Source organism: Musca domestica, unplaced genomic scaffold, assembly GCF_030504385.1.
Source record: "Musca domestica strain aabys unplaced genomic scaffold, Musca_domestica.polishedcontigs.V.1.1 20, whole genome shotgun sequence".
Lineage (NCBI taxonomy): Eukaryota > Metazoa > Arthropoda > Insecta > Diptera > Muscidae > Musca > Musca domestica.
Window position 1 is genome coordinate 9,253,137 of NW_026712250.1, and position 21,317 is coordinate 9,274,453.

Below are 21,317 nucleotides of genomic sequence, written 5' to 3' on the forward strand. Positions count from 1 at the left end.
TTCTAGTTCCGGAAATATTGGCATTTTATTAAAACCGCTCCTGAATTAATAACACTTATACGCACCGTTGTACGCAAACTTAAAATGGTCTTTTATTCCCTATTCCTTTAATAGATTTCATTGAAATTTTAAACTTAGAAGGCCTGAATGATATTCCGTTCAAGAAAATTATAAGAAATATAGAAATCCAAAATGCATCCCTGGAATCTCCAAAGTTTCGAGGGCCAAGAACTTCCTGAGAATTTGAAAATTATTTTTTCATGTTTTTTCGAATTTAATTTTTTTTCAAATATATTTTGTTGTCCGGTGTAACATTGGCACAACTAACACGATGACGTACATTGTCGTTTTTCTTGTTTTTTTTTTTTGTTTTTGTTGTTGTTCTCCTTTGCATTGCACGGTCTGCATCGCTGTTGTGCAATCGATGATTTAACACATTTCGGGTTTTGTTGTTGGTATTTCAATTAAATTCTTGTGCTCGCCACGTAAATGAGGGGGGCCAGACGCCTTGAGCATGTGATTGCAACAAGAAAACAAATTGAAAGAAGAACAAAAAACAACAGAAAAAAATCACAAAAACGTTTTTCAACTGAATGTCTCAATGTAAGACGCCTTGCTGTGCACCGAGGATCACATGCAAGAAACGAGCAACGAGTTAACACAATGGTGTAAATATTAACATCGCTTTTGGGGTATAACAAAAAATTAGCAATGTTGATAAAAAAAAAAACAAAAAATAATGCAAAATAGAAAAAGAGAAATTTCGAAAAAAAATTTAAATAAAAAAATAAACTTTTAAAAAACATCTGTTTATTGAAAATGATAGAAGCATCTTTGTATATATATTATGTCTAGATATTTACATCATTGTGGTCAATGATATTTATTTGGTTGAGTTGGAAGAGGGTGCGTGCGGATTTCGATATTGAATGCGCTAAAGAAAACATTATAACATAATCAACTCAAAATAAATAAATATTTTTTAAATAAATAAACAATAAATAGAATTCATAGATGATTCTTCAAAGGTAATTTTCGCCATAGATGTGGAGATATTTTAAAAAAATCAGATATCAAATGGATGAAAGAAAAATTATTGTGAAAAGGAAAAAAAATAAAAAAAAAATCTAATTCCAACAGCAGGGTTTTTGATTTTTTAAATATTTTTTAAGCGGTGGGAAGTAAAATAAACATTTTTTTATTCATTTTAAGGTCTTGATATTTTGTTATGACAATAAAACTATGATTTTTTTAGATAACATATAGAATTACTTTTAAAATTTGTTAAAATAAAAAAATATTTTTATTTTTCCTAACAAACTTTCACTTTCAAGCTCCAAAATTTCGTTCCATTTTCATTCCCCCTAAACTATATTTTCTTGATTCTTAATTTATAACTTCTTGGCAATCATTTGCCGTTTTCAAATTGAAAATAGCAATTCAATTGACGAAAATATTGACATTTTATTGAAATAACTCATGAATTAAAAACACTCATACGCACCGATGTATGCAAAGCATAAATCCCCATTTTTTCGGAAGCCAGTGGGTGGATTTCTCTGAAATTTCGAATTCGTAGAGCCATACTGATAGTCTATTTAAATAAATTAAAATAAATCCCCCGACACTTTTAACTTGATTGAGTTTTTGCCAATTATTTTGATTTTCAAGTATTTTTTTAAGCGTTGGGAAGTAAAGAATTTTGTTTCTTCCTTTTAAGACCTACATATTCTGCTATGAGAATGAAACTATGATATTTTTAAAGAAAATATAGAATTACTTTCAAAATTTTTTAAATAAAAAAAAAAAAATATTTTTTTCCCTAACAAACTTTCACTTTTAAGCCCCAAAATTTCGTAACATTTCCATTCCCTCTGAAATTTATTTTCTTGATCCTTAATTTAAATTTTCTTGGCAATCATTTGCCGTTTTCAAAATGAAAATATCAATTTAATTGAGGAAAATATTGGCATTTTATTGAAATAACTCATGAATTAATAACACTCATACGCACCGGTGTACGCAGAACATAAATGTCCATTTATTCCGAAACCTCTAGGTGGATTTCTCTGAAATTTTGAACTTATAAGGCCACAATGATACTTTATTTAAAAATAAAATGAATCCCACAACGCTTTTAATTTGATTGAGTTTTTGTCAATTATTTTGTTTTTTTTTTCAAGTATTTTTAAACATTGGTAAGTAAAAAAGTAAAGTAAAGTAAATCTTTGTTTATTCCTTTTAAGTCCTTGATATTCTTCTATGACAATAAAACTATGATAATTTTAAAGAAATTATATAAAAACACTTTCAAAATTTTTTAAAATAAAAAAGAATATTTTTATTTTCCCTAACAAACTTTTACCTTCAAGCTCCAAAATTTCGCACCATTTGCATTCCCTCTAAAATTTATTTTCTTGATCCTTAATTTAAATCTTCTTAGCTATCATTTTCCGTTTTCAAATTGAAAATAGCAATTCAATTGAGGAAGATATTGACATTTTATTGAAATAACTCAGGAATTAAAAACACTCATACGCACCGGTGTTCACAAAACATAATTGCCCATTTATTCTAAAGCCAGTGGATGGATTTCTTTGAAATATTGAATTCATAGAGCCATAGCGATGCTCTATTTAGATAAATCACAACGCACTCAGCACGCGCCACCCAAGAATGGTTACAAAATTCGGTTTCTCGCTTCATTTCCAGCGCACAATGGCCACCACAAAATCTCCGGATACCAATCCCTTCAACTATTGTGTCTGGAGTATTTTGGAAAGCAAAGTTGGCACTAAAAAATAACAAAGTGTCGACCACATCAAGCAAGCGCTTCGCCGGGCATGGGCCAAACTACCGCAGAGCAACCTTCGGGCAGCATGTGACGGGTTCATTGTCCGTTTTAAGGCCATAATTCATGCCAAAGTGGACCAATTCGAACAAATCTAAACTTATTATAAAATTTGATGCTATTTCCGACATGTTTTGCTTTTATTCAATAAAATTTTTAAAAAAGTAAAAATGATGGCGTAAATTTTACCAAGATATTTATCTGCATTTATTTCTCCAGAAAAGAATCCCAAGTTTACGCTACAAAATTTCGTAATATTTTAGAGCCTACTTAGTATTTGTTTGCAGTCTCGTATCGAACATTTTCTTGGCTATCATTTGCCTTTTTCCAAATGAAAATATAGATTACATAGGCAAAACTATCGATAATTTATGAAAAATATTCCGTAATTAAAAATACTCATACGCACCGGTGTACGCACGCCTTAAATAGCCATTTACTCCGAACTTTGTTAAGGGATTGTTTTCAAATTTTAACCCTACAAGACCTTGATGATCTGCTGTTTAAATAAATCACAAAAATTATCCAAACATTTGGTATTGGATTGAATTCTACCAAAATCCTTTTGATTATTTTATTTCTCCAAATAAAATCCCAACTTTACGCCCTAAAATTCCGAATTATTTCACAGCCTATCTAATTATTTCAAGCAGTTTCGTTTCGAGTATTTTCTTGGCTATCATTTACCTTTTTTCCAATTGAAAATATCGTTTAAATAGCCAAAACTATGGCTAATTTACCAAAAATATTCCAGTATTTATAACACTCATACGCACCTGTGTACTCACACCTAAAATACCCATTTTCTACGAACTTTGTGAAGGTATTGCTTTGAAATTTTAACCCTACAAGACCTTGAGGGTCTGCTGTATAAATAAATCGCAAAATTTGCCCAAATACTTGACATCAGATTGAATTCTACCAAATTCCTTTTGATTATTTTATTTCTCCAAATAAAATCCCAACTTTACGCCCTAAAATTCCGAATTATTTCACAGCCTATCTAATTATTTCAAGCAGTTTCGTTTCGAGTATTTTCTTGGCTATCATTTGCCTTTTTTCCAATTGAAAATATCGTTTAAATAGCCAAAACTATGGCTAATTTACCAAAAATATTCCAGTATTTATAACACTCATACGCACCTGTGCACTCACGCCTAAAATACCCATTTTCTACGAACTTTGTGAAGGTATTGCTTTGAAATTTTAACCCTACAAGACCTTGAGGGTCTGCTGTTTAAATAAATCACAAAAATTACCCAAACACTTGGCATTGGTTTGATTTCTACCGAAATCCTTTCGATTACTTAATTTCTCCAAATAAAATCCTAATTCAAGTCCCAAAATTCCGTATTATTTCACAGCCTACCTGTTTTTTTCAGGTAGTCTCGTTTGAAGTATTTTCTTGGCTATCATTTGCCTTTTTCCCAATTGAAAATATCGTTTAAATAGCCAAAAGTACCGCCAATTTACAAAAAATACTCCCTAATTAAAAATAATCATACGCACCGGTGTACGCATGCCTAAAATACCCATTTACTCCAAACTCTGTGCAGGGATTGCTTTTAAATTTTTTTCCCTCACAAGCCCATTATGATATTCTATTCAAAAAATAACAAAAAATTATCCGAACATTTGGTATTGGATTGAATTCTACCAAAATAGTTTTGATTACTTTATTTCTCCACAAACTATCCCAAGCTTACGCCCCAAAATTCCGAATTATTTCACAGGCTACCTAATTTTTTCAGGCACTCTCGTTTGAAGTATTTTCTTGGCTATCATTTGCCTTTTTTCCAATTGAAAATATCGTTTAAATAGCCAAAACTATTGCCAATTTACCAAAAATACCCATGAATTAAAAACACTCATACGCACCGGTGTGCGCACTATTTAAATTCTCATTTACTCCGGAACCCGTGAAGGGATTGCTTTGAAATTTCAACCCCACTAGCCCATAATGATATTCTTTTTAAAAAAAATTATAAAAAATATCCAATGATGACATATACCCCGGTAATTTGTGTTTCTTTCAATATGTTAGGTGGCCAGTGGTATCATTTTTCCGCCGAAGGTCACTTGCCCAAAACATTTGATACCTTCATGCAAATTTGTCATCAGTCTTGTGCGATTACCGCACCTTGTCTCGGGTGCTAATACAATTTTAATTCAATTAAGTTGTTGGAGCTAACGACATCGGACACCATTTACTTTTAACAATTAAGTCACCATGGGTGGTGGTTGGAGGAAAATCGATATTTATATTAAATAAAATCGGTTCATCCTGTGTCACAAGGGTTTTGTTTGTCGATGATGAAATGTCCTTTCCGTTGCCGGGCAAACATTTTTTCGTGACATCAGAAACTTAAGAAGAGGATGAAGGAAAAAATCAATTGACCCCCACATGACATGACCCACAATTTGCCTTTAACATTTTTTTTCCATTCAACATTTTTTGTGGGCAAAAGAAATTTTTGTTTTGGCCAACAAAGCCTCTAATCTTTCTTTCCTTTGGCTTTTTGGGTCTTAGAGTTTGGAGCTGCCCAAACAGGCCAACATGGGAGCATGTGCGAAATCAACACACAATTTTCGACATAGAGAGCCGAAAAAAGACCGGGAGCACACAGAAAAAATTATGGCTAGCTGACTATTTTCTTGGCTAACTCATAATGTAGTGCTGTTATGGCCAACACATATATATTTTTTGGCTTGTGGCCAAGAATAATAAAGACCATGTGTCCATGTGTAAGAGACCGCTGCCGGTCTGTCCAATTGTCTATATGTTCTGTTGGCCATTTGTCTTCAAGTCTGTCTATATGTCTGGCCAGAGTCGTTTTCTCACTCTAGCTCTCGCTCTATGCTCGCAGATATTTACAGAAATTTATTCGTGCAAAAAGATATACACAACAATGCAAAGTTATTAACTATTCTGTTAACGCAATTTGTTGTTTGGCAATAATTGGCGATGCCACATCGTCATAGCCGATCATCATTGAACGTTCATTTGCTTGGCTGAAATTTTCTTGGTCATTGAATTTATAAATTTCGAGGGTGAGTGTGTACGTTTGATTGCTTTTCCATCATTGAATGGGCAACTTCTGCTAGCCACTCAATGGGCCCGCCAAATTTCACCTCACCTTTCCCTTAAAAATATTTAACAACAAAAAAAAAAAAAAATACCAAAAAGGCCAGAAACGTTTTATTATGGTTCATTAACCTTTTACCAAAACTTCCTGCTCTCCTCGGCCCTCTTCCCCCCTTCCGCCATACCAATTTGGCAATTGAAAAAGGTTTCCACAACTCTGTGCTATTTTTAGTTGGCTCAACTATCTATATCATGTTCAGAGTTTTTGTTCTTGTTTTGTGTTTCGCTGTAGGAAAAGTTCAGTACACGAAATTCAAATCAGGCAAACACAAGCAATTATGTCGATTTGTTTATTCATGCCATGTGAGAATTGTGTTTTTTTCTGGCTTGATTTTCCTTTAAAGAAGGCTAGGAATACGTAAAATAAATTATTTCAAAGCTATTCGTAAAAAAAATCTTAAGGAAGCCTTGGCAAAGTCATTGAAATAAAAGGAAAATAAATGACTTCTTTGTTTTCATTACTAAAAAATTATCCAAAAATCCATGAAACCAAAAATTGTTAAAGAATGCTAAAAAGACAGGTCTTGGCTTCCATTTGCCGCAAAAAGTATCTCAATATCATTTCCCGTTTCAAAATTATAAAGGATTTCCCAGAAATACCCAAAAATTAATAATACTTACACGCAGTGATGTCCCATAAATTAAAAATCATTCTACAGCTTCAATATCAATTTTTTTAATGAAATAATTAGCAGGATTATAAATTCGTAAACTCCTTAAACCAATTGGCTTGAAAGAACGCCAATAGTTAGGGTCTCATGAGCCGGAAACACAAAACAAAGTAACTTCACTTCTCTAAACATTCTTTTTCTAAATAACCCCAAAAATCTCTGCATCTTTCCATGGAACCAAGAATTACTTAAATAGCATATTTGTTAGAGCATCTCTTAGCTTCAATCTTCAACAAAAATAATATTAAAATCACTTCGCGTTCCAAAAATATAAAGGATTTCACAGAAATACTCAAAAATTAATATTACTTATACGCAATGATGTCCGAATTATTTAAAATCGTTTTACAGCTTCAATATAAATTTTTTTTAATAAAATAATCAGCAGAGCTATAAATTCGCAGGATCCTTTAACCAATTTGTTTAAAAGTACGACAATAGTTAGGGTTATATGAGCTTGAAATGCAAAACAAAGTAACTCAACTTCTTTAAATCTTCTTTTCCCAAAAAAACTTCCGAAAATATCTGGATTTTTCCATGGAACCAAGAATTGGTTGAATAGCATATTTTTTCGAAGATCTCTTCACCTCAATTTTTTATAGAAAGAATCACGATATCATTTCCCGTTCCAAAATTATAAAGTATTTCCCAGAAATACCCAAAAATTAATAATACTTATACGCAATGATGTCCGAATTATTTTAAATCATTTTATAGCTTCAATATCAATTTTTTTTAATTAAATAATCAGCAGGGGTATAAATTCGTAAACTCCTTAAAGCAATTTGCTTGAAAGAACGCCAATAGTTAGGGTCTCATGAGCTGGAAATTCAAAACAAAGTAACTCAACTTCTCTAAATCTTCTTTTTCCAAATAACCCCCAAAAATCTCAGGATCTTTCAATGGAACCAAAAATTTTTTAAATATTATATTTATACGAGAATCTCCTAGCTTCAATCTCCTGCAAAAAGAATATTAAAATCATTTCCCGTTTCAAAATTATGAACGATTTCCCAGAAATATCCAAAAATTAATATTACTTATACGCAATGGTGTTCGAAGAATTAAAAATAATTTTACAGCTTCAATATCAAAATTTTTAGTTAAATAATCAGCAGGATTATGAATTCTTTAGATTTCTTAACCAATTTGCTTGAAAGTACGACAATAGTTAGGGTCTCATGAGCTTGAAATGCAAAACAAAGTAACCCAACTTCTTTAAATCTTCTTTTCCCAAATAACTCCCGAAAAACTCCGGATATTTGCATGGCACAATATTTACTTAAATATCATATTTATTCGAGGATAACCTAGCTTCAATCTTCAACAAAAATAATATTAAAATCACTTCCCGTTCCAAAATTATAAAGGATTTCCCAGAAATACCCAAAAATTAATAATACTTATACGCAATGGTGTTCGAAGAATTAAAAATCATTTTACAGCTTCAATGACAAATTTTTTAATGAAATAATCAGCAGGATTATAAATTCGTAAGATCCTTAAACCAATTTGCTTAAAAGTACGACAATAGTTAGGATTACATGAGCTTAAAATTCAAAACAAAGCAACTCCACTTTTCCAAATCTTCCTTTCCCAAATAACTTCAGAGAATCTCTGGATTTTTCCATGGAAGCAAGAGTTTTTTAAACAGCATATTTATTCGAGGATCTCTTAAATTCAATGTCCCATTAAAAGAATCTCAATATCATTTCGGGTTCCAAAGATATAGCAGATTTCCAAGAAATACCCAAAAATTAATATTACTTATACGCAATGATGGCCAAAGGTTAAAAATTATTTTAGAGCTAGAATTTTCAAATTTTTTCACCAATTAACCCATATTTTGTTGAAAATATATCATCCTACAATAATTTTGCTAATAAATAGACACACTTTTTGGGTTATATGGACTTGAAGCTACAAAAAAATAACTTAACCTCACTTAACCAATAATGGTTAATAAGCCCCCCAAAAACTCAGGATTATTAAATAGAGAGATGAACTATCTAAATTGTTTATAAATGGGTGGTCTCTTGGCTATAATCTGCCACAAAAAGTATATTAAAATCAAATTGGGATATCAGAAACTCAAGTGATTTTCCAAAAATACCAAAAAAAAAAAAAAAAAAAAAATAAATAAATAAAATAATAATAATTATACGCAGTGGTGTCCAATCAATTTAAAACTAAATCATAGCCAGATATATATTTCTTAATTTTATAAAATAACCAAGAGAATCCAGAAAAGGTATGCTCAGGTAAAAATTTTGCCAAAAAGTAGATCAATTTTAGATTCCAATGAAGTTACAAAAATCCAAACCCTTCAACATTTCCCAGCGTTAGGGAATTTGGACCTCATTTCAAAGTTGACACAAGAATTACCTAAACTGTATATGAAAAGGTGTTTTCTTGGCTCCAATTTTCTGCAACAATAATACCAGTATGATTTCGGGTTGCAGAAATATAGGCAATTTAAAGAAAATTCCCAAAATTAATATCACTTATACGCAGTGGTGTATAATTCTTTAAAAAATGGTTTACAGCCAGGAAATTAATTTATTTCATAATATAAGAAAAATAAGGTGAAAAATCAAAGATCCGACATTAATTTTGCCAAAAAGTAGGTCAACTTTTGTGTTAACAAAAGCTTAATAATGGTAAAACCCCAACATTCTTATCCCTCATTGAGGAAATCGGATCCAAAAACTCCACATTTTTCCAAAAGCACCATTCCTACCAAAATGGAATGAGGATGGGTCATCTCTTAGCTGTAATTCTCCGCAACAATGATGTCGATATCATTTCACGTTGTTGAGATATAGAGGATTTATCAACAATACCTATAAATTAATACTACTCATACGCAATGATGTCCAGTAATTAAAAATTATTTTACAGCCGGGAAATTAATTTCTTTAAAAAAATATGTATCAGGTAGGAGAAATCCTATGATCCACCATCTGTTTGGATAAGAAGAAGACAAAATTTAGAGTATCTGTTGTAGTATATCCTCTGATAACCTTCAAAGGTTCCCTTTAATTTTTTGACATTTTCGGCAAGGATTCTAAGGGATTTTTCTTAGTTTTTATTAGATCCAGTAAGAAATTTTAATTAGTTTTATACAAAACGGATAAGTTCTTAGATATCTATGATCCGCAAATCACTTAGCGAAGAAGTAGGTGAACTTTTGGGGAAAAATATTTGATAATGAATTGGGGAAATCGGATCCAAAAATTCCTCTTTTTTTCCGGGAACTCCAGGTAAACCAAAGTGGTACATTAATGGGACATCTCTTGGCTGTAATTCCCCGCAAAAATTGAGTCGATATCACTCTGCGTTATTGAGATATGAAATATTTTCCAAAAATACCCATAAATTAATAATACTTATACGCAATGGTGTCCAATAATTAAAATTTAATTTACAGCGAAAAAATTAATTTATTTAATAAAATAAATATCGGGTAGGGTAAATCGTATGATCCGAAATCTTTTTATTTATTATTTGTTGTAGAACTTCTTCTGCGAATCTGTAAAAGGTCTCGCAAATTTTTTAGGAAAATTTTCGCAAGGTTTCTTAGTTTTTGTATAGATCCAGTAAGAAAATCAATATATTTTATGCAAAACCGATGAGCTCTTAGATATTTATGATCCGAAAATTGATCAAGTAGGTCCACTGGGGGGTGAAAAAGGCTTGATAATGAAAAAACTCTATATTATGTAAAAGTAATTGGGGAAATCGGATCCAAAAGCTCCATATTTTTCTAGGGGCACAAGGCACACCAAAATGTTGTGATAATGGGGCATCTCTAGGCTAAAATTCCTCGCAACAATGGTGTCGATATCACTTTGCGTTATTGAGATAAAAAATATTTTCCAAAAATACTCATAAATTAATAATACTTATACGCAATGGTGTCCAATAACTAACATTTGTTTTAAAGCCAGGAAATTAATTTATTTAACAAAATAATCATCAGGCAGGGTAAATTGTATGAATCCACATCTAATTCCTCAAGAAGGAGGCAATATTATTAACATCAAATACCCTATTGAGGTCAATTTTCCTCTGAGAACCTAAAAAACTTCTCTTAAACTTTTTAAGGATTTGTGCAAAGAATCCAAGGGATTTTTCTTGGTTTTTGTTAGACCCAGTAATAAAATCAATTTATTTTATACAAAACCGATAGATTATTAAAAAAATGTGTGATCCGACAGCTGATTATCCAAAGTGTAGGTTAACTTTTGGGGTAAAAAATGCTTGATAATTAAAAATTCCAAATTACGTACCAGTAATTGGGGAAATCGGTTCCAAAAACTCCACATCTTTCCATGGGCACCGTACACACCAAAATGGTATGATACTGAGGCATATCTTGGCTATAATTCCCCGCAACAATAGTGTCGATATGAAATCGCTTTTTTGAGATATAGAGGATTTATCAAAAATACCCAAAAATTAGTAATACTCATACGCAATGATGTCCAATAATTAAAAATTAATTTATAGCCAGGAAATAAATTTCTTTGACAAAACAACCAGCACATAGTGGCTATCATATGCTCATTTAATATGGATATTTTTAAAATATTTTTCTCAGGACTATCAGAGCCCAAAATTACTGAAAATATTGTCGGAGATTTTTGAAAAAATATTTTCAGGGATTTTTGAGACAAAAAAAAAAAATCCCTGACACTATCAGGGATCCAGTAGGAAATTTTAATTAATTTTATACAAAACCGATAAGTTTTTAGACATCTATGATCCGCAAATCACTTAGCCAAGAAGTAGGTTAACTTTTGGGAAAAATTTTTGATAATGAATTGGGAAATCTGATCCAAAAACTCAATTTTTTTCTAGCGGAACATGGCACACCAAATTGGTATGATAATAGGACATCTCTTGGCTAAAATTTCCCGCAACAATGGTGTCGATATCATTTCACGTTATTGAGATATAGAAGATTTTCCAGCAATACCCAAAAATTAATAATACTCATACGCAATGATGTCCAATAATTTAAAATTAATTTACAGCGAGGAAATTAATTTCTTTGACAAAATAACCAGCAGATAATGGTTATCATATGCTTCGACATCTAATTCCTCAAAAAGTAGAGAATTTTTTAAAGTATTTCAGGTATAATTTCCTCTGAGAACCTATAAAGGGTCTATTTGACTCTTTCGGAATTTCTAGACAAATTTGTAGAGTTTTTTCTGATTTTTTTACAGATATTGGTTGTGGGTTTCATACAAATGCCTTCTCCAAGCCTAACGGAGCCATAAATGTAAATCTTTCAGACTATCGGGGCTCCAAAGAGGGATTTTATAAAAAATATATTTTTCAAAGATTAACCGAAGTCTAAGAGTGGATTTTTAAGATTTTTTAAAACAAGTAGAGTTGTTATTGGAGGATTTAGAAAAATATTTTTCCCAAGACTATCAGAGTTCTGAAGGTAAATATTTTTAAAATATTTGTCTCAAGACTATCGGAGCCCAAAATTATTGAAAATATTTTCGAGGATTTTTGAAAAAAATATTTCTAGTGATTTCAGAGTTCTAAACGTAAATATTTTTAAAATATTTTTCATAAGACTATCCGAACTCTAAAATTATTGAAAATATTTTCGGAGATTTTTAAAAAAATATTTTCAGGGATTTTTGAAAAAAAAAAAAAAAATATTTTGCCTTTCAGAGCTTGATATTCTGGATTTTTTGAAACTACTTTTCGAATTCTATTCAGAGCCCTTTTCATGACTTCATTTCTCTCTTCTCTGTCTCTCTCGCTCCCCATTCCCATTCCATGAATCTTTCGCACGTGCTACCTCCACACAAAATCGCCACAATAAATTCAGCGCACACAGCCGTTTCGATATGTAACAAACTTTACGTCAATAAAATGGCAAAATTAAAAACCCGTTTACGTTTCACAGAATTTCATTTCAAGGCAGGTGATAATTGGCTTCTTCGAAATTCTTAAAGTAACCAAACCAGATTCGTTTGTCGACAAGATGATCAATGAAAATAACAACGCATATCACAGCGGCAATGACGACGACGTTATTCACAACGGAGTGGCTAGTGAGCTGGTCTATAAATAGTCGTATTTAAGAGTTAGAGGTTTAGTATTGAGAGAAAATCGGAGATTTTAAAGTGAGAGAGAATTTTTTTTAAATTATTTATAGTTTTCACAGAAAAGAGATTTTTTTCAGTGGCCAGGAAAAAATAATTTCTGATTTGAAATATCAAATCGTAGGTCTTTTACATTATCCTATTTTAAAACTTCCAAGTAAATAGTTACTCATGGTGGCCAGAGGTCTACAAAACTTAAAAAAATTAATAAATAAATAAAATAAAATTAATTCCTAAAATATTTATGACCTGTGGTTAACCAAAGAAATGAGCTCTGTTATTTGTGGACCATTGAAATGGGGAAAAAGTAGTTTTAATGGCAACAATTTGTAATTATTCATCTCTTGGGGCAACTAATTTAATATCTCGTGGTTCTCTGAAGCGAAATAAAAATATAAAAATACTTTACAGCCCGAAAATATTTGTTTTCTTCAAATATGCCAACATGCAGAACAAATTTGTTGAAAATGAATCACAAAAAACTCCAAACTTTTTCATGGAAAGAACAACTTCCCGAAAATTATTTTAAAATGCTGATCTCTTGGCTTCAATTTTCCCCAAAAATAATTTCGATAACACTTCCCGTTGCCGAAATATAGGCGATTTACCAAAGATACCCAAAAATTATTATTACTTATACGCAGTGAAGTCCAAGTAATTAAAAATGATTTTAGAGCTAGAATCTCACCGTATTTCGTAAAATATTTAATAGATTGTTGAAAAGCTTTAATCCAACAATGTTTTCAATAACAAAAAAGTCAACTTTTAGGTTTGCAGATGCTTGAAAAAAAAAAAAAACAAAAACAAAAACTTAAATATTCTTGAAATATGACCCAATATCTCCATAGATTTCCATTGACACAAGAACTGTTTAAATATTTTATAAATCTCTGCTGTCATCGCTACAATTTCACGCAAAAATAGTGCCAATATCGTTTCGCGTTTTCAAAATAATGGACATTTTCCAAAAATACCCAAAAATTAGTATTACTTATACGCAATGGTGTCCAATTTATTAAAACTGGGTTTAGAACTTGAAAATTAATTTATTTTATGAAACAAATAACTGATTTTAAAACACGTACGAGGTGCAAGCCATTTTGATAACAAGGAGATCATTTTGTTGGATTACAGACACTTGATAATGAAAAGAATCTAACATCTTCTACCTTTTTGGCGAAATAGGATCCAAAAAACTCCATATTTTTCCATGGGCAGGTCAGCTAGTATATTTTTTTGAAATATTTGATCCCTTGGCCACAATTTTCAACAAAAATAATGGGATTAACTCTTTCCGTTTCTAAGATATAGACGATTTTCCAAAAATACCCTAAAATTAATAGTACTTATACGCAATGGTGTCCAAACCCCTTAAAAGTCATTTAACAACTAGAAACTTGAGGTGTTTAATAAAATAACCAGCAGATTATTGAAACCTCAACATCTGACAAAAATTTCAACAAAGAGGAGACCAACTTTTTGGTTTACAAATGCTTTAAATTAAAATTAACCTGATTTTCTTAGCCCATCTTAGGGAAATCCAACCTAAAATCTCCACATTTTACCATGGAGACGGGAACTAATTTTATAAGAAAAATTTATAAAAATTTGGTAATGCCTTGGCTACAATTTCACATATCCATAACATCAGTAACAACTTGCGTTACCGAAATATAGGAGATTTCCCCGAAATTCCCAAAAATTAATATTACTTATACGCACCCGTATTCTAATTAGAAAATACGATTATACAGCTAGAAAAATCGATTTTATTTTAAAAATAGCCAACAGATTGTGGAAAGGAGGGCTCCAGCTAATCTTTAGCCAACAATTAAGTCAAGTTTAAGGGTTGCAGAGGTGATAGTTCACTCTGCGAACCTGAAAAGGTCTGTGGGACTTTTTGAGAACTCCAAAAAAGACCCGAGGGATTTTTATAAATTTTTTTCTGTAGCCATCTTGGCAATCTGTAACTGCGAACTGACCTGCGAGCTTTAATCTCTGTTTTAAAAAATACTTCTCAAAAAACGAGTTGAGTTTGAAAATTGTATTTTTTTTAAAGAATATTTTCTTTTAAGTCGCCTATAGAGACTCCTTTTCAGTCGTCTATAGAAAGACCTTTCCGGGCTCTACGGTTATTCCTATTTTACTGTAAGGAGACAGACACAGATAGAGAGAGAGAGAGAGAGATCCTTTTATATTTTCTATTAAAATTATTTTCCAGATGTTCATTTTAAAACCTATTCGAGCCTCTAAGATTCTCCTTTTCTATTCTCAAAAGAGAGCCATTTAAGGTTCTCAAAAGAGAGCCATTTAAGGTCTCTATAGAGCGTTTTTTCCATATGCCACAAAAGGTGGACTCCATGTAAACACAGTCTCATATTCTCTCTCTCTCTCTCTCATAGATACTCTCTCTCTCTCAGATTTCCTTAAAAATTATCCAAATTAAATTTTCTTTTCAATATTTACCCAATTCCTCTGTCTCAAATTCCAAGCTCAAGAATTTTCCTTTTGCCTTAATTGAATACTTGGCCACGTTTATAATTTTTTTTTTGCACTCCGCTTTCCATTGACGTTGACAATGCATGCGAAGTGACTAATCTGCCAAAGCTTGGTGTGAATTTATTTTTTTTCTGTGTCCTACCTCACCACATAAGTTACGATTTTCACATTAAAACGTGAAATTGTTGCACATTTCCAAACACTGCTCTCACCCTCGCCTGATTTACTGTTTTTCTCCCTCTCTCTCTCTCTCTCTCTCCCTTGAGTTACACGACACCTCTCACCTCTACAAGTTTCTCTGGCCAGTGGCGAGAATTTTTGTGGAGTGTGACAAAAATAACAATGCGATAAAATTGTAATACATGCCGGTGAGGTGGTATGTAATTTGAAGAGAGTATCGAGGGGGAGGTGGTAGGTTGGGAGATTTATAGAACTACGTTTGTTTTGGTTGCCATTAAGGCCATAGTCAAGCTAGTCAGTCAAGCGGAATGTATGACCAACTAAAACCAATAACAACAACAATGACGAACCTCTAACTTATTCATGTACTTTGTTTTGTTGTTGTTGTTGTACTAAAAAACAACAACAAAAATATGATGGTGGCAATGGTGTGGACTTAATGTTGACGGTAACAACATTTATTCTGATGGCAGCGATGATGATGATGATGTTGCTGTTGTTGGTGTTCTTGTCGTAGTCATCGTTGTTGCTGTCTCCGATGATTTCATTCTCGGAATGCGAATTGCTTGTATTTGTGATTTGTCATTTTGTTGGTTTCATTGTATTTCTATTAATATTCAAACAGAATGCTGGCCAAACCGACAGACAGAAAGACAGAGAGATCCAGTCATTGTAGCATTCAAGCTGGCCAGCCAGAGAGAGACGGGAAGGCGGGCAGCTCAGGGTTTGGTTAACAATTATTTATAATCTGAAACCGCACGGATTAATTGTGGATTTATTTAATTCAAAAAAAAAAAAAAAAAAAAATATATGGCAGATTTTTATGATGACCTCCGGGGTTACCTACAGACTCTGTGGAGTCATAAGGTCCTTGAAATAAATTCTCTGAAAAATCTTCATTTATTCGACTTAAGGACCTTGAAAAAAAATTCTTTAAAAAATCCTCACTTCTTTAAAAAATCCTCATTTATTCGACTTAAGGTCCTTGAAATAAATTCTTTATTCATTCGACTTAAGGTCCTTGAAAATAAATTCTTTAATAAATTCTCACTTATTAGACTTAATGTCCCTGAAATAAATTCTTTAAAAAATTCTCATTTATTAGACTTCATGTCCTTGAAATAAATTCTTAAACGAATAAACATTTATTGGTCTTCATGTCCTTAAAATAAATTATTTAAAAAATCCTCATTTATTCGACTTAAGGTTCTTGAAATAAATTCTTAAAAAAAATCCTCATTTATTCGACTTAAGGTCCTTGAAATAAATTCCTTAAAAAATCCTCATTTATTCGAATTAAGGTCCTTGAAATAAATTCTTTAAAAAATCCTCATTTATTCGACTAAAGATCCTTGAAATAAATTCTTTAAAAAAATCCTCATTTATTCCACTTAAGGTCCTTGACATAAATTCATTAAAAAATCCTCATTTATTCGACTTAAGGTCCTTGAAATACAGTCTTTAAAAAATCCCCATTTATTCGAATCAAGGTCCTTGAAATAAATTCTTTAAAAAATCCTCTTTTATTCGACTTAAAGTCCTTGAAATAAATTCTTCAAAAAATCCTCATTCATTCGACTTAACGTCCTTGAAAAAATTCTTTAAAAAATCCTCTTTTATTCGACTTAAGGTCCTATTTATAAATTCTTTATAAATTTCTAATTTATTCGACTTAAGCTCCTTGAAATAAATTCTTTAAAAAATCCTCATTTATTCGACGTAAGGTCCTTGAAATAAATTCTTTAAAAAAATCCTCATTTATTTGACTTAAGACCCTTGAAATAAATTCTTTAAAAAATTCTCATTTATTCGTCTTAAGGTCCTTGAAATAAATTCATTGAAAAATCCTCATTTATTCGACTTAAGGTAATTGAAATAAATTCTTTAAAAAATCCTCATTTATTCGACTTAAGGTTCTTGAAATAAATTCTTTAAAAAATCCTCATTTATTTGACTTAAGGTCCTTGAAAAAAATCTTTAAAAAATCCTCATTTATTCGACTAAAGGTCCTTGAAATAAATTCTTTAAAAAATCCTCATCTATTCGACTTAAGGTCCTTGAAATAAATTCTTTAAAAAATCCTCATTTATTCGACTTACGGTTCTTTAAATTAATTCTTTAAAAAATTCACCTTTATTAGCCTTAATATCCTTGAAGTAAATTCTATAAAAAATCCACGTTTATTCTTCAAATAAATTCTTTAAAAAATTAATTTTTTTGGTCTTTATGTCCTTGAAATAAATTTTTTAAAAAATCCTAATTTATTCAACTTAAGGTCCTTGAAATAAATTCTTTAAAAAACTCCTAATTTATTCGACTTAAGGTCCTTGAAAAAAAATTCTTTAAAAAATATACGTTTATTGCCACATTGATTGGGCGCCACCACAAAACACATGGAGATTATCGGATTAAGATTCCTCGGAATCCTTGAATTTCAGCTATATAGTGTCTTCGGCAATATTGCAGATAAAAACACGAGAAATATTTTGATTGGAAATTTTAACCCTCAAGTGGGTCAAGAAAGGGGTTTTTTTGGTCCCTTTTTGAAAATGTGATTAAAATTTCCCTAAAATCGGGATCGTAGCAGGTCAAAATATTCCACAAAATTATTTGTCATAAAATTCTACTATAGGTCCTAAAAGAAGTCAAGAATCTAAACCTTTGCTAAAAGCCAAGAATTCAAATATATTAAAAAGGCATTTTAGGGTTAAAACCGTACTCTTTGTGAGTTTACGCAAATTTCTCCAATAAAGCATTACTTTAGAGAGATGACGTCAAAGACAGATATGTTCCTCATCAAATTTCACTATAAGTCGCCAAAGAAAAGAAATCTCTATCTCCATTCTATACCAAAAAATATTGCCCTTCAAAAAACGCAAAAAATATTTCCTCATATTTTGTTCAATTTTCCCTCGGACTTTTTGGAGTTGACGCCTGAAAGTGACTTAAAATTTCATTTTAGGCAGAAAGTATCAAAGGAAGAAATATTCTACACAAAATTTCACTATAAATCTCAGAAATAACTATATATCCAGATATAATAGTTTTCAAGAAAATTACATTCGAATTTTAAATATTACAAGAGAAAATTATGTGTTTACGTTTTCACGTCTCCATGTGAGTTTGTGTTAAATTCCCTTTCAAATCATAATTTTATAAGGATGACGTTAAAGAGAGATATATTCATCATCAAATTTCACTATAAGTCGCCAAAGAAAAGAAATCTCTATTTTCATTCCATATCAAAAAATATTGGCCCCCAAAAAAACGCAAAAAGATTTCCTCATTTTTTTGTTCAATTTTTTCTCGGACTTTTTTCGAGTTGACGCCTGAAATTGACATAAAATTTCATTTTAGACAAAAAGTAGCAAAGGAAGAAATATTCTACACAAAATTTCACTATAAATCTCAGAATGAACTATATATCCAGGTAAATTAGATTTCAAGAAAATGACATTCGAAATTTAAATAATACAAGTCTTTAAAAAGTGAAGAGATTTTAATATTCCTTGAACCTCCTAACGCCAAAATTTCTACAATTCAATTTAGGTCAGCTGGCTGAAGGTGTAAAATATCGGTGTTTATCCTAAATATATATTAAATATCCCGCTTGTACCTAGTTATTTGAAAAAAAAAATATATGTGAAAGAAATATTTCTTAAAAAATCCCATTCGTAACAAAAAATATTTAAGAAAATCGCATTGAGTCTTTAAAAAACTAAAGAGGTTTTAAAATTCAAACAGGCTTGAACCTCCTACCTCAAAAGTTGAAACAATGCAACCTAGGTCTCTACTCTGCCATCTCTTTTTAATTAAATCAAGGAAAGTTGTAACACACAAGACTTGTCATTTATACCTTTATCTTCTCTTAAATTTAATTTTTATTTAATATTTTAATTTTTCTATTTATTTTATAATTTTTCTTTAATTTCCCATGTCCAAAAAAGTTCCCTCCAAAATCCCGCAAAAATAAAAATAAGAAAGAAAGAAAGAGTTGCACACATTGTAAATATCATCAATTTTTCATACAATTTCTCAGACAGAGACGAAGCAAAATAACTTTGCATTTGGTGCTCTGTCTCTCATTGTGTTTCTCTGTGTGTGTGTCTGTGTTTCCATGTCTGGTTTTGCTCCCAGTCTCCCCCCATTGGCTTTTATTTAGTGTGGGTGGATGTCATCATGCTGGTGTTCATTGTTTCTCTGCCTACTCTCTAATGTATGTCTTTTGTTGTTGGTATTATTGTTATTTAGACTTTCTGTTGCTGCTGCTGCTGCTGTGGTTGTGGGTGTTCTAAAACGGCTATCCCCCCACACACAGCCACACACAGACTTGCACACAAACACTTGCTGTTGTGAACTCTTTGCATTTGGGTGAACTCTATTTTTACTGAGTTTGGAATTTACTCTCTCCCTTTAGATGGGTGAGTAAATACTGGCTATTTTCTCTTTATGCATAATGGCCCTCATTGAATAAACTGAGCACGTTAGGGATTTGTTGTTATTGTTTTAATTACTTAGCTGGTTTTTGGAGAATTGTTGTGTTTATTTTATGTATGCTTTGTTTTTGTTATTGTAATCTTCTCATTTTTTTTTTGTGTTAATGTAATTAGTTATTTATTGCATGTGCTCCATACGTTTGTTTGTTGGTTTGTTTCTTTTATTTGGCTTAACACCACACTTGTATTTCCCGTTTTATGGCACTCGTGTGTGTGTGTGTCTTAAACACTATCTACCACCAGATGGCTCTGATAAATAAATTTTATTTTTTAATTACCTTTGTATTTTTTTTTCTTGGCGCTCACCACCACCACTCTCTCGTTGCTCTCACTCACTCGCGTACTAATTTATTCCTCTTTAATGGGGATACTCCAATCAGCTGTTATGTTGTTGGAGCAAACACACACAGCTGACTAAGTGCTGTGTGTGTGCTGGCGGTGTGCTTTGTGACACACACTCGCTCACTTCGTTTGGGGGGGAATATTTATTTTCACTGTTCACGATTCTCTCTCTCTCTCTCTCTTTTGTTTTATTTTTTTTTTAATTTTTATATGGATCTATGTATGTAGGTTGGGGTGTGTGTGCGCGTTTTTTTTTGTACAAATGTAATATTGGGGAATATTTGGTATGTGCTGCCCCGTTTGTGTGTCGTTGCCGCCGCGGTCGCCGATTTTTCTGTCGTCACTGGTTCATATAGGTAGGTTGAAAGAAAGAAAGGAAAAAAATCGGCCAAAGGAAAAAAACACCTTGAGTGTTTTCTCTACGAGAAAGAAATTTATTCGTTTTGGGGAAATCTGAAGTTATTGCATATTTGACATTTCGTTTGCTTTTTTTTCTCCACAAATGGCACCACTTTTCCCAGAACAAAAAAAAAAAATGGATTTATTTCAACTTCGCAGCTCTCGGAATTTTGTAAAACTTTACACTGCAAAATAGGTAGATTTTTTCTTTTCTGTTTCACAACCTTCTTTTTTTTTTTTGCTCTATGAATTTTTTTCTTCTAATTTTTTGCTAAATTTTCTTCTTTAAATATATATTTTTTTTCAATTCAAATTCACAGCGCTCGCTCTCCGCACGAAACGACGTCTCGCTTGTACTAAGTTCACGATACTAGATATAGACACCAGCCAGCCAGCCAGCGAACGGAGCTCAGTGGAGCTCAGCAAATACCCAGCGTTCAATGGGGCATTCGTACACACAGAGGAGCGAGCAGTTGTCTGAAAAAAAACCAAAAACACAAACGTATTGTTTGAAACAGACGCTCACACACAAATAGTATAAGGGGTTAAGTGTTGCCAATGCCCCAACTAACAAGAAAAACGCCAAATAGACTGCCCCAA

General features: G+C 31.7%; 1 protein-coding gene across 3 annotated transcripts in view; it reads right to left on the minus strand.

Annotated features, from left to right (window-relative positions):
* LOC101899765 (plasma membrane calcium-transporting ATPase 1) overlaps nucleotides 1-21,101 on the minus strand; it is a 55,314-nt gene extending 34,213 nt beyond the window's left edge. For 2 of the 3 annotated variants that reach the window (XM_059122408.1, XM_059122405.1), the window contains exon 1: nucleotides 20,255-21,100. The gene's annotated coding sequence lies outside the window, so the exon portion shown is untranslated. Of the gene's footprint in view, nucleotides 1-20,254 lie in introns of all 3 variants that reach the window. The other variant, XM_059122407.1, reaches the window with a different exon arrangement.
* Between the last annotated feature and the right edge of the window lie 216 nt (nucleotides 21,102-21,317).